The sequence below is a fragment of the Phascolarctos cinereus genome, unplaced genomic scaffold (genome assembly GCF_003287225.1).
Source record: "Phascolarctos cinereus isolate Bilbo 61053 unplaced genomic scaffold, phaCin_HiC Scaffold_5;HRSCAF=322, whole genome shotgun sequence".
NCBI classification, from domain to species: domain Eukaryota; kingdom Metazoa; phylum Chordata; class Mammalia; order Diprotodontia; family Phascolarctidae; genus Phascolarctos; species Phascolarctos cinereus.
Genome location: NW_027555958.1, coordinates 120,443,459 through 120,456,263, shown reverse-complemented (window position 1 = coordinate 120,456,263; position 12,805 = coordinate 120,443,459). Strand labels below are relative to the sequence as shown.

Here is a 12,805-nt window from a genome sequence, read left to right as displayed (position 1 = left end):
TGTTAAATGAAAAAAAATGCTTAGCATATTGTAACATAAAGTTTTATATATAGGTAAAATTTATATAGGATACATAACCAAAATAATTATTAAATAATAACATGTAAAAATGAACTTAATGATTAACATAAAAACATATTTGCTAAACTTCATGTCTTAAAAAACAAAAGCTTTCTTTATACAGAGTATCCCAAAGAACTAAGTTGCAGTTTTAAACTTTGATAGCTTAAAACTGCTTTAAGACTTTTGGGAAACTGGTAATAGGAGGCCACTGACAGTCTACCTGAGACATTTTAATAAGCAGAACAACCTATCTTTGAAATTACCAGTAGCGAAAGTTATCATTGTAACAATATTGGATCTATGCAATTCAACATTTCTATCGATGAGTTGGAAAAAGGCATATGTATCTATGCATACATACATAGACAGATGTATCATATATTCACATGTGTATGCACATGATGTCTATCAGATCAACAGATGGAGGACACAAAGGTGGGAGAGATAGCTAGTATGGCAGATGACAGAATCCAGATTCAATTTGAGAGAATGTATATAAGTGACAAAAATAAAATGAAACTCAACAGAGATAACTGCAAATTTAGGTTTAAAGTCGACTGCCTAAAGACAGGGTAGAAGAAATCTATTTTGGTAGCAAAGCATATGGAAAAGATCTGCGGTTTTTACATAGGCAAAGCAACTCAAATCCTACAGATAGTTATCTGGAAAACATGGTAAAGTAACCTCTGTTTCAACTGTTTTTTTTTTTTTTCCCAGCCAAAGACAAGGTTTATTAGAACATCCATCATATTGGGCAGACTCTTAAGGAGTCTGAACACTAGTGAGCTATTGGCTAGATTTTAAGAATCTGAGCAGTGGCTAGATTATAAGAATCTAAGCATCTTAATGGAGACGAGATGGACCTTATATACAGAAAGACTGTGGGAGGGATCTAGGAGTGGCCAAGTAGTTTGGGGTGCCTGGAGGAAGGATCTAAAGAGATCTGGATGAGAGTGGCCAGTAAGCTGGGGTGAACAGAACTCCTGGGACCTGGACAATGGAGCCTAGCTAGGATTAGGATAAATGTGGGAAATGGCTAGGAGTCACAGGGAAGTAAAACAAGGGAGAGGAGATTAGGTGTAGCCACAATGAAAGGCCATTGATGGGATTATAGCCTCAGGTGAACACCAGAGATTTGGCCATGTGGGAAAGTGCAGGGTTTTTCCTTTCTGGGGCCCAGATCCCAACCCCATCATTCCCCCCTCAAACAAATGGGACCTAAATTCTTTTGGAGTAAGGGGCAAAGGTCTCGGCTTCTGAAACTGCTTCCTGCTGGCAAGGGGTGTAGAAATGTCCCTGCCTCAAGGAGGTCCCAAAGAGGAGGCTGACTAGAACCAAGCACAGGCTGCATCGAGGGAATAATGTGGGGACATTGGCTGGTACTCGCCGTTTGCTACCAACTGTAGATGAATGGCCTATAGTCTGAAAGACACAATTCCTACAGAAAAGAAACTGCAGGGCCCAGATATGACACGATAAAACATCCTTAGCTCTGTTTAGATTCAGATAATTCAGTTTTCCAATCATGCAGTATCAGATTCACTTCATAACCAGACTTCTCTCAGATGATGTATTATTGATTATCAATGGATTATGACCCATCAGATGACTCAAAATAAAATCCTATGAGCTTTTACCCCAAACAGCAAGTTTTACTAGTCACAGCTTAAGAAAAACTTTTCTAGGATTTATATCTCAAATTTGTCCTGGTGTAAAAAACCAATCATTAGAGATTGCTATGCACTTGCAAATTCTCAGCAAGCCATATATAACCCAAACAAACTTTTTGACTAGTTTACACATTAAAACAATAACCAATCATAGCTAAATTATTTTAGCGGTAACCAAATTATGAAAAGTTGCTTGACATAACCGATACAGAAAGTTCACCAATTTGAAACTTGAAATAAACCCATTACCAATCAGGTGACTTCAGTTTTGTTAAATGCACTTCCAAATTACTTCACACAGAGAATCAACATCTCATCATAAACAGTTAAAACTACAAATTTAAAAGAGCTGTGCTTACCCAAGTTTGGAGGCTAGCTTCATTACCTTGAGCAGGAACTGCTGAAACTGGGTGATGCTTCCAGGCAAAGGCTGCCCTAGAGCCCAAGGCCATTGCCAGGAGGCCATGCTGTAGCTGCTGGCCCTCCCCCCTCCTTCCTTTCCCAGGTGGGGGATGGTGAAATCAAAGGTAAGGGGTAAAGGGTGAAACTCTCTTCTCCTATGAGAGAGGTTAACAGATACTCTCTTGACTCAAGGGAAGGGAGTGACCAGGTTGTACAGGTGTTTCAAAACTCCTTAATGATCAATCACAAAACCTCCAGAATATGCCAAGATATTTTTAGCTGTTCTAACTTACACTGTAACCTCCATGAAGGAGGATTCAGAGGTGCAGAGGAAAGTAAGAGTAAGCCTCAGGGAACCAAAAAGCAACTGCAGTTTTTCCCAATTCAATAGCGCCAAGAGAATTAACAGAATTGGGCATACACTTCCAGATAGGTTATCGGTCCTTGTCCTCTGTGCTATGGAAGGTGTACCCAGGTCCATAGCCTTCAACCAGCCCAGTGGACTGAGAGCCTGACAGCGTCAGACCAAGTGCAAGACAGCCTCGTAACTGTCTGCCAGAAAAGCACCTCCAAGACTTAGTGTTTGGAGAGTGACCCCAACTGCAGAGCAATAAAGGAGGGGAGGGGGAGGCTTACATACCTTCCAGTCTTGGCTGGAGAAGAGCTTGAGGTTAGGCAGTTTCCCCGCGGGGGCCACCAAAATGATGCATTTTAGAGGTCTAGGGGTCCTGGGACCCCAAAATCATAACACGTGGGTCCTCTCCAAAAGAATTTGACCCAAGCCTTCTTTCAGCCAAAGACAAGGTTTATTAGAACATCCATCATATCGGGCAGACTCTTAAGGAGTCTGAACATGGTAAGCAGTGGCTAGATTTTAGGAATCTGAGCAGTGGCTACATTATAAGAATCTAAACCATGGCTAGATTGTAAGAATCCCAGCATTGGCTAGATTATAGGAATCTAAGCCTACAAGTGTTTTTCATGTGCTCCACAGAATAGAGAATATTCCATATGATCCATAGGTGTCTTTGCCTGTCTATACTTGCCTTGCCTCCTTTTCCTCACTTTTTGCACAAAGAGACCCAGGCCTCAAGGGATGTTTGAATAGAAATGAAAATAACAATAATGACAGCATTTATATGTGTCTTAAGGTTTGCAAAGTGCTTTACATATGTTATCTCATTTGATCTTCACAACAATCCAGTGAGATAGGTGCTACTATTATTCCTACTTTAGAGGCAAGGTAACTGAGACTGAGAGAGGTTAAGTGACTAGCCAAAGGCCAGACAGAATTTGAGTTCAAATAAATAATTTATCTAAAGCACTTTGCAATCAAGTTCAATATAAGTATTAGCAAGTAGTAGGAACTGGTAGATATGGACCCTGACCTAGGCATAAGATGGAAGGAGCCACATTAACAAGCCAAGAGCAGCCAGTATAGGAAGGTACAACCTGTCAGTCTGGAAAACAGCAGGCATAGGGAGAACACTAAACGGCCAGGATTCCGAGTGCCCTGAGGAAACAAATAGCCTTGGGCTCTTGGTTAGCTCCTTGGAACACCTGCAGATCTGGAAGCTCTGATTCCTCCCTCTGGTCAGTGTTCCCTCAGTGAATCCACAGATGTGAGCTGGTGTTCACTGGGGCTACAAGGATGCCTTTGGGGAGGGTACAGCCCACATATTCAGTATACTTAATGGGTGAGAGGAAACTAAAAAGGCCTGATTTGCTGAAGATGGCATTGGGAAAAATGAAAAGCAGAGCTCAGAATAAAAACAAATAACTATGAGAGTTTATTTTCTCTAGTAAATTTAAACCAAGATTTAAAATTGATTTAAAAAATCCCAGAATATGGTAAAATATTATAAGAAGAATTAAATTATACATATTCTTTGACCAAGGGGCAGGCCACCTAAGTAAATCAAAGAATCTTAAACAAATGCAAACTTATAGGATTAAAGAATGCTGATATAAGTACTATTCAAAGTATAAAGCATACCCAAAGTGTAATCTAAAAGGTATTTCTCTCCCACCTTTTTTAGAAACAAGCTTAAGGAAAAAGCTTGAATTATCTAGTCTTTGTAACGTCAAACTGTTGTATGTTAGCTACTTAAAAGTGCCCAGACCTTAATAAATGTTTGATGACTGACCACTGTGCATGTAAATTTGTACTTTAAAAAAGAAAAATAGGCTTATTCTGAGTTACAACTTTCCTGAAAATGAAAACTAGTTGTTTTATGACTTGAGTAATAAAGCCTTGAAGTTTATCAGTTCCTCCCCACCCTGCAATAGCACACAGGAAGAGGATGGCAATGGGTTTCATTTTACGATTTTTGTGAAGGTACAATCAATCCTGCTGGCACATTATAAACTTTTCTTGCAGCAGATGAATTACTGAAAATAATTTGTTTTCTTTTAGGATGCAAATAATGCATGTGGGCTCCTAGATTTGTGTTTAAATGAGTTGAATGAGATTTTACTTTAAAATTTTGAAAAAAATTTTTTACATATATACATATGAATAAATAAAACTATTAAAATGTTCTAATACCATAATAGTGTTGTATGCTGTAGCAGAATTACAGGAAATATGAAGTAATGGCTTTTAACTATTAGAAAATCAAAAAGTTTCAAATTAAGTATAGATAGTGTATAATGTTCTGATTCAGACAGCCCGGTGGGTGGTATGGCTTAACCACTATGACCCAAATCAATACTTTTTTGCATGAGTTTAATTAATAATAGGAAAAATCAAAACATGTTACAAATGTTTTCAGAGTGACAAGATGCTCTAATATTTAAGCTTCTCTTAATGGAGAGCTCGGTAATACACAATTTTGCCTATCAACCTACCCTTAAGAAACCAAGCAAGACTTCAGGTACAGAACAGAATTAATCCATGTAGCTTCTTTGCTGCTTTTGTCCAATGTGTGCAGGGATACTGAATCATCATTTTAAACCTTTAATCAGGGAAGACCATTTTACTTTTACAGGATGAATAAAGTGAAACCTATGTAAATGGGGACTGTATTTGAAAATCTTGCATTATTTTTATTTTACATTATATAATATTAAACTGGGGGGTGGTGTCTCAGAGGAAAGGCATTAAAATTAAGCTTCTTGCAGAAGGTGACTCTTTAATTGAGATCTGAAGGAAGCCAGGGAAGCCAGGAGGCAGGGATGAGGAGGGACAGAGTTCCAGGCATGGAGGACAGCCACAGAAAATGTCAAGAGTCTGGAGATGGAGTGTCTTGTGTCAGAAGAAGCCAGGAGGCCAGTGCCACTCGATAGAAGAGTATGTGGAGATGACTATTATAAGAAGACTGAAAAGGTAGGGAGGGGTCAGGTTTTGAAAATGATTATGCCAATACAGATGCCACTTAACTCTGATTATTTTGTTTTCATTTCTATCTCTAACACAAATCATTTTAAAAATCACAAATATGTTTTCAGTGTAGTTTCTAAATACTCATGTCTTGTTTTATATTTAACACAATTCCATGAAAAATGAGGACAAGTTATACATACAGTTCTTTTAATGTACTGAAACACAAAGGGCACATATGTTTTAAATTTTGTTCCCAGTGTAAAAAACATAAAGACATGAGAGACACTCATTTTTTATAACAGTTTCATTTTGAATTCAGCAGCATTTCCTCTTTGATTTGCAAACAATTTCTTTACTTAAAGTAAATATAGGTGTTCTGTACTACTCAATTTAACCATTAACTAAGTTTTACACCTGTCTTCCAGGGTTCAGACAGTGACCTTTTCTCTCATTAATCTGAGACTGATATTATACTCAAATTGCCATAAAGACAAAAAGCAGGTGCAGTTACTGTTAAAGAGACATAACACTATTTCTAATGTGAACTACTAAGGATTTATAGATTGTGAGCATATAGTTCTTCATGTATGGTTTTTCCATCCTTTCACAACAGGAAAATGCTTAATTAAACTGCTCCAAATTACAAGGAATTGTGTTCTTGAAAATCCCTTTTCTTTTCAGTTCAAGTGCTGGTACCTGTAAAGTTGGTAAGTGGTATGGCCTAATGACCATGGGTATTGCTTCCAGGGGGGCAGTATAGTAGCCCTCTACCTTGGTGATCGGTGCTTCATTCTAGTCAGAGGAATGACAGAAGCTAATATTACCAGAGTAAACAAGAGTTACCCAGTCATAAACCCTACTGGGAATTTATATTCTTAGCATAGTTAAGCAAGGGCTTCAAAGCTGTGTGAACCACCATCTGCTACTCCTTCTGAAACCACTGCATGGAAATCTCTAAGGACACCCTAATGAAGTGAAGGAAAATAAAGATACAGCATGCATGCCACAGGAATGCCACCATTCTGAGATTCCAGGGGATTATTACATCTGCCGTCAGTGAAGTTAATTCAGTAGTATTTACTAGTTCTCTAACTTGCGACTATTAATGAGCAATGGGGATTGATCTAACTAGTGAAGACACCAGTTGATATGAACTTGAGGAAATTTGCTTTTTTTAAAAAGGAAAACTTATTAAAAATTTATTAAGTAAAGTCATTAGATTGTGAGCGCTTTGACAGCAGAGATTTTATTTTTCCTTTTGTTGTATACCCAGTGATTAGAAGGGGCTTTAGAGGTCACTAGTCCAAAGCTCTCATTTTACTGAGGCAGAAACTGAGCCACAGAAAGATGAAATGATTTACTCAATGTCATGCTAGAAATAAGTGGCAGAATTAGGATTCAAACTTGGCCTTCCGGGTCGCATGCTGTTTTCCACTTAATGCATACTGGAGTGAACAGTAGCATTTGAGCTTGAAGGCAGATGCTGTTTCATGGGGTATCCTTGGCCCCTTATACACAGTAGGTACAGAAGATTTGCTGAGCTAATTAACTGAATTCACCCTTCAAATATAGAAGAGAATAAATAGGAGCAATGGGTTGAACATCCAAAAATGTCTAGACAATGAGTATATTCTACTCGTATTCTACAACAGAAATTTTAGTTAATACTTCATCCTTTGCTTAAATGGGGACAAGAGTAGATGAAATAGCTTGGCTGTTTTCGTAGTTTACTATGTTGTTTACTAATATATGTATTAATTAAGGGTTATAGACTATATTTGTAATTTCATTGGGATGAGGACATTTCTTCCACTAACACGTTAGAAAATTCTTGACAACTTACAGTCTGAGAGAGTTGCCTAAAGTACTGAGAAGTTAAATGACTTGCTTATAATCTTACAGTCAGCATATAATGGAGGGACTGGAACTCAAGTATTCCTGGCTCTCAGATTGACTCTGTATCCATTATGCTATATCTTTAGATACCTACATATCTATAAATATAGAGATTTATAATTGATCAGTTCTAGATTGATAAATGAGGCAGTTAGGTGGCACAGTGGATAGAACACTATCCCTGAAGTCAGGAGAGTTAGTCCAAGTCTAGCCTCAGACACTTACTAGCTGTCTGACCCTGGGCAAGTCACTTAGCCTTGTTTGCCTCAATTTCTCATCTATAAAATGAGCTGGAGAAGGAAATGGCCAACCACTCCATTATCTTTTGCCAAGAAAACCCCAAATGGGGTCATGGAGAGTGAGGCATGACTGAAACAACTCAACAATAACAAGAGTGGTAAATACTCTTCACTTTCTACCCAACTTCACACTCTTAGCAAATGACTTCCTTTCCTCCTACTTGAAGGAAAGTGTTCCTTCAAGGTGAGTTTTCCCAACTCAACTTCTCCACATTAGAAAACAACAACAATAACCACCACCCTCTGTTTTGGCCTATCTTTCTCTCTTGTTTCAGTAGATGGATGAAATTTCCTTCCCCTAGACAAAGCTGATCTCTCTGTAACTTTGATCCCAACTCTTCATGTCTTCTCCAAGACCTTGCTTCTTCAGTCATTACCCATCTCTCATTACTAGGCATTATGGTACAGGGGAAAGAACATAAGATTTAGTCCTGGAAGACATGTCCTCAAATTTCATCTCTGCTACTTACTGCCTTTGAAAATACGAGTGAGTCATTTAATGTCTCAGAAACCCAGTGTCTTCATCTGTAAAATAAAGTTGAAACAGATGTCCCTAAATGATGTTTAAGCTCTTCCCCTTTGTTGCTTCCTTTCTCCCATATGCAAATAAGTTAGGTGAACTTCATACCCTAAATACCATCATCCCCTAGCCCTTCTTGGAATGACTTTATTCTAATGGGGGAGACAAGAAGTAGATATAAAATATCAAGTTGCTACATACACAAATACATCCATAATGTGTGCAATGTAATTAAATACATAGATGTCTGGGAGGGAGGGTACTACTAGGTGGAGGATCAGGAAAAGCTTCCATGCAGAAGATGGTGCTTGAACTGCATTTAAAAGGAAGAGAGGAATTCTATGAGTTAGAGGTGAAGAGAGACTGTATTCCTGGGATAGGGGGCAGTTGGTACAGGAATAAGTAAGTGGGAAATTGAGAGTCCTGAGTAAGTTTAGATCACAGAGATCAGGAGGGGAAGCATAATCCATTGGAGTTGGGAAGGCAGATAAACAGCACAGTTCATACTTTATCTTAGAGGTTCACATTTTTATGATAGATGACTCCCCAGTCTATAATGCCAGTGTTACACAGCATTTCCAGATATCTCCAGCTAAATGCCTTGTTGACACTTTAAAGACAACATGTCCCAAACTAATTTTCTTCTCTTGAAACTACTACTAGTCTTAATTTCTTTATTTGTGTTGATGACACCATTATCCTCCAAGTCATTCAGGTTCTGCACCCTGGAGTCACCTTGGCCACTGGTCTCTCCAGCACAGTATTGTGGAAAGAATCCTGGCGGTGGAGTCCTGGCACCTGGATCCAAACCCTTGCCCCTGTCCCTAGTACTTGCACGAACCTGTGCGTGCCACTGGACCTCCACCGGTCTCAGAGAAGCCAATCTAGCTGGCCTCAGAGGTCCCTCCTAGTTCTAGATGCAGGGGTGTCCTGGCACCAAGTTGTGAGGGCCAATTGTAACATTTTTCTTGTGAACAATCAGGGCTTGATTTACTGTTTTGTTGACTGTCTACCAGGGATAGGGAACCTGAGGCCTTGAGACCACAAGTGGCCCAACAGGTCTTCAAGTGTGGCCCTCTGACTGAATCCAAATTTCACAGAACAAGATTTGTTCTGATCCAGACTTTAAAACATGATGGAGGAAATGCTATTAAATCATATTAAACTTAAAAGTGAGCTGTGTTTTCAGGGAGCTGGCTGTTAAACACCAGTATGTTGCTGTCTGGATCAATGATCTAACGGTCCTTCAACGCCACCAAATCCTGTGGCATCTCCTTCTTCTGTATCTCTAATATGTGTTCAGACCTTCACTATGATGCCTGGACTCCTGCAAAAGCTTTCCTACTTGGCTTCTTGCTTCCAGTCTTTCTCTTCTCTACTCCATTCTTCACCGAGCTGTCAGACTACTCTTGCTAATGCATATCTGACCACATGACTTCTTTACTCAAAAAACAAGCAAACCAAACTTTTGTTGGCCCCTTTCTTTCTACCAATTACACACTCTGGCATTCAAAGTCTTCTAGGCTTCCTGAATAATTGATACTTCCTAATTACTGACTGCTACTGAAGATCATATAACCCAAGAGCCCTGGGAATGGCTGTGCCACCTAGACCACTGGCCCTACTTCTCTAGATCCTATAGCTATCATGGAAGAAAACCATTAATGGAACGAAGACTATCTTCTCAACCCATGCCAACACCGACAGCTGACCAACTACCGCTGAAGGGCAGGTAAGCCCAGGAGCCCTAAGAACAGTAATGGCCCCGGACTCCCAGTTCTGCTCTGGTACCCTTCACTGAGAGGGGCAGCCCTTGCGGAGAAAGGACCAGTCATCTCTGACATCATTATCACCATCTGCAAATCTACTGCCACAGATAGGTCAGGTACTATAGCCTACTATTATCTCTATTCAAGCAGCAAGGTACCCTGGGAGAGACACAGGAGGCAGATGTGCTGGGCAGGCCGAATCACCCAGAACACAACCTGTCCTTTGATTCTGATGGAGAAGGCACAGGACCCTGAGCCCTAGAACACCCCAAACCTGCAGTCTCACCACCCACAATCCCCAGTTCAAGCTTACTTCCTTTCATTTACTCAATGCTCCAGCTATACCAAACTATTCATCGCTCTCTCCTTTGAACTTCTCAACTTTTGTGAACTCCCTTCACATTTTTGCCTACCAAAATACTTTGTACTTCAAGGCACAGACCAATTGTCACCTCCTCCATGAAGACTTCCCTGATCTTCTCTCCCTATCTTTTTCTTCTGTTGTCATCTTTTTGGAAATCTATACATGTATAACACAATAACACACACACATATTTATATATACATATGAAGCACATATATGTATAACACAATCACTTTCATTGTAGGTACTTGTGTGACTTCAATGTATATACTTCAATTAGATTTGAGGACAGGATTGTGTTTTATATCACCTTTTTCTCTTTAGTGCCCTGTACAGAAAAGAAAGATCACAATGGGTAGAGTGGTCTAGGATGGCTACATCCTAGGAGATGGGTGACTGTAAGTTGGTACCTGAAGGGGGTAAAGTTAGATATTCTGGGTGGTAGAAGGAATCCTAGGACTGGATAGAATATAATGTACATATTATTATGTAAACAGTGAGTAGACCCTGCTAGAGCAGACTGTTTATATTTAGGAGTTGGGGGACATAATGATGGAAAGAAAGATTTGGGCCAGATGTGTGTGTGTGTCTCTGTGTGTGTGCGTGCGTGCATATATGGGTACAGATTAATGACAAATTCATTGAATGCATACACATTTATTACTGGCCTAGGTACTTGAGGAATTCAGAGGAATATAAGCAATATTCATATTCTATGACCATCATGAATTTTAAAAATTGCTATGTAAAGGGGACTTGAGAACAAAATAAGATGATTTGGTGAATAGTACTGAAATACAAATATCTAGTTTGAGATATCTTGCAATAATAATGATAACAAAATGCTCAAGGCATTTTCTCTGGCTGTCCCCCATGCCTGGAATGCTCTTCATTCTCCACTCCGCCTATTGACTGTCCTAGCTTCCTTTGAGTTCCAAATGAAATCTCTTCTTTTACTGGAAGCCTTCCCCAGCCCCAATAGTGCCTTTCCTCTTTTAATTATTTCCTATTTATCCTTACATGGTTTACTTTGTAAATATTTGTTTACATGTTGTCTTTCCCATCAGATTGTAAGCTCCTTGAGGGCAAGGGCTGTCTTTTGTCTCTTTCTGTATCCCTAGCACTTAGTACAGTGCCTGGCACATAATAGGTGCCTAATAAATATTATTGACTGACTGATACAGTGCTTTAAAGTTTATATATCAATTTATATACATTATCTCATTTGAATTTCCCAACACTGATGTGGTGTAGTGTCTTATTAGCCCCATGTTATACACGGGAAATTGAGGCTTAGATTAATTTACTTGCCCAAGGTCATACAACTATTAAATTCTAAGAGGCAGAATTCAAAGCCAAGTTTTCTGGACTTAAATACAAGCACTTTATCCACTCCATTATTCTTTATCCACTACCTATTTAGAGTAGAAATAATATTAGTTTAAGGAACGGGGCTAATAAGTTAACATAATAATAAAAAATCACCAAACAAGAGAATACCTAAACTATTAAGTATTATATTTTTCTCTTTCTTAATAGAGTATATCTGAGATCAGGAAACTATTATAAAATGCTACTACATTTTACTTCCCAGAGTTTCAGATAAATATGATCTTTATTTGATTATAGCCCTTAAGCATTTAATAAGCATGGGGATCCATAATCTGCCTAGAGGGAGCAAAAAAAAAAAAACCAAACCGTGCCAGGTTCAACTTTACTAAGTCCTGTAACACAAAAGGAAAAAACAGAAATACAAACACAGCTGCCACTTAAAAAAAAAGTCTATAGGGATTAAAAAAAAATCAAATGTCTATTAAATAACAGAACTACTGAGAACATTATTCAAATACACTCCCAAATCATTTTGACCTATAGTGGACTTAATTTCCAACATCTGACTTCATCATTTAAAGAATAAAATTTATATAACATTGATTACTATTTTAACATTAACATTAGCACTAATATTTTCATTATTTAAAAATGATTAATTCTTTCTTTTTTAAGAGAAACTTTTAGTTGTCTGTAATAATTACATAAGTCTTATGTTAGCCTTTGCTTTATTCTCATAGTCCCAAAGCAAAAACACCTATTAGCCCCAAGACAAATATGACCCAGGTGTACCAGCCAACTAGCGATTCTTTGTACACAGCTTTCCCCCATGTGTCTCTGTGTCATCGCACCAGCTGAAATACTCTGTCTGCTTTCTCAAGTTCACCTCTTTGCTTTCCTGGTTTCTTTTAAGACAGATCAAACTCCACCTTCAGCAGGAGACCTTTCCCATCTTTTCTCCCACCACCCTTCCCATTGGAGTTTCCCTTCTATCCACTCTCTATATATCTTCTCTTTACTTAGTAGTTTACACATTACCTCTCCCATTAGAAGAAAAGCTCTTTGTGGGCAGAGGCTGTTTTTATTTTTCTTTGTATGCCCAGTTGTACTGCTTGGCACAGAGTAAGTAAGGGCTCAATAAGTACCTGTGGATTAACTACAGCTA

General features: G+C 38.7%; 1 protein-coding gene across 4 annotated transcripts in view; it reads right to left on the bottom strand.

Moving 5' to 3' along the window:
• AHI1 (Abelson helper integration site 1) overlaps window positions 1–12,805 on the bottom strand; it is a 260,190-nt gene that overhangs the window by 72,276 nt on the left and 175,109 nt on the right. The window lies entirely within an intron of this gene.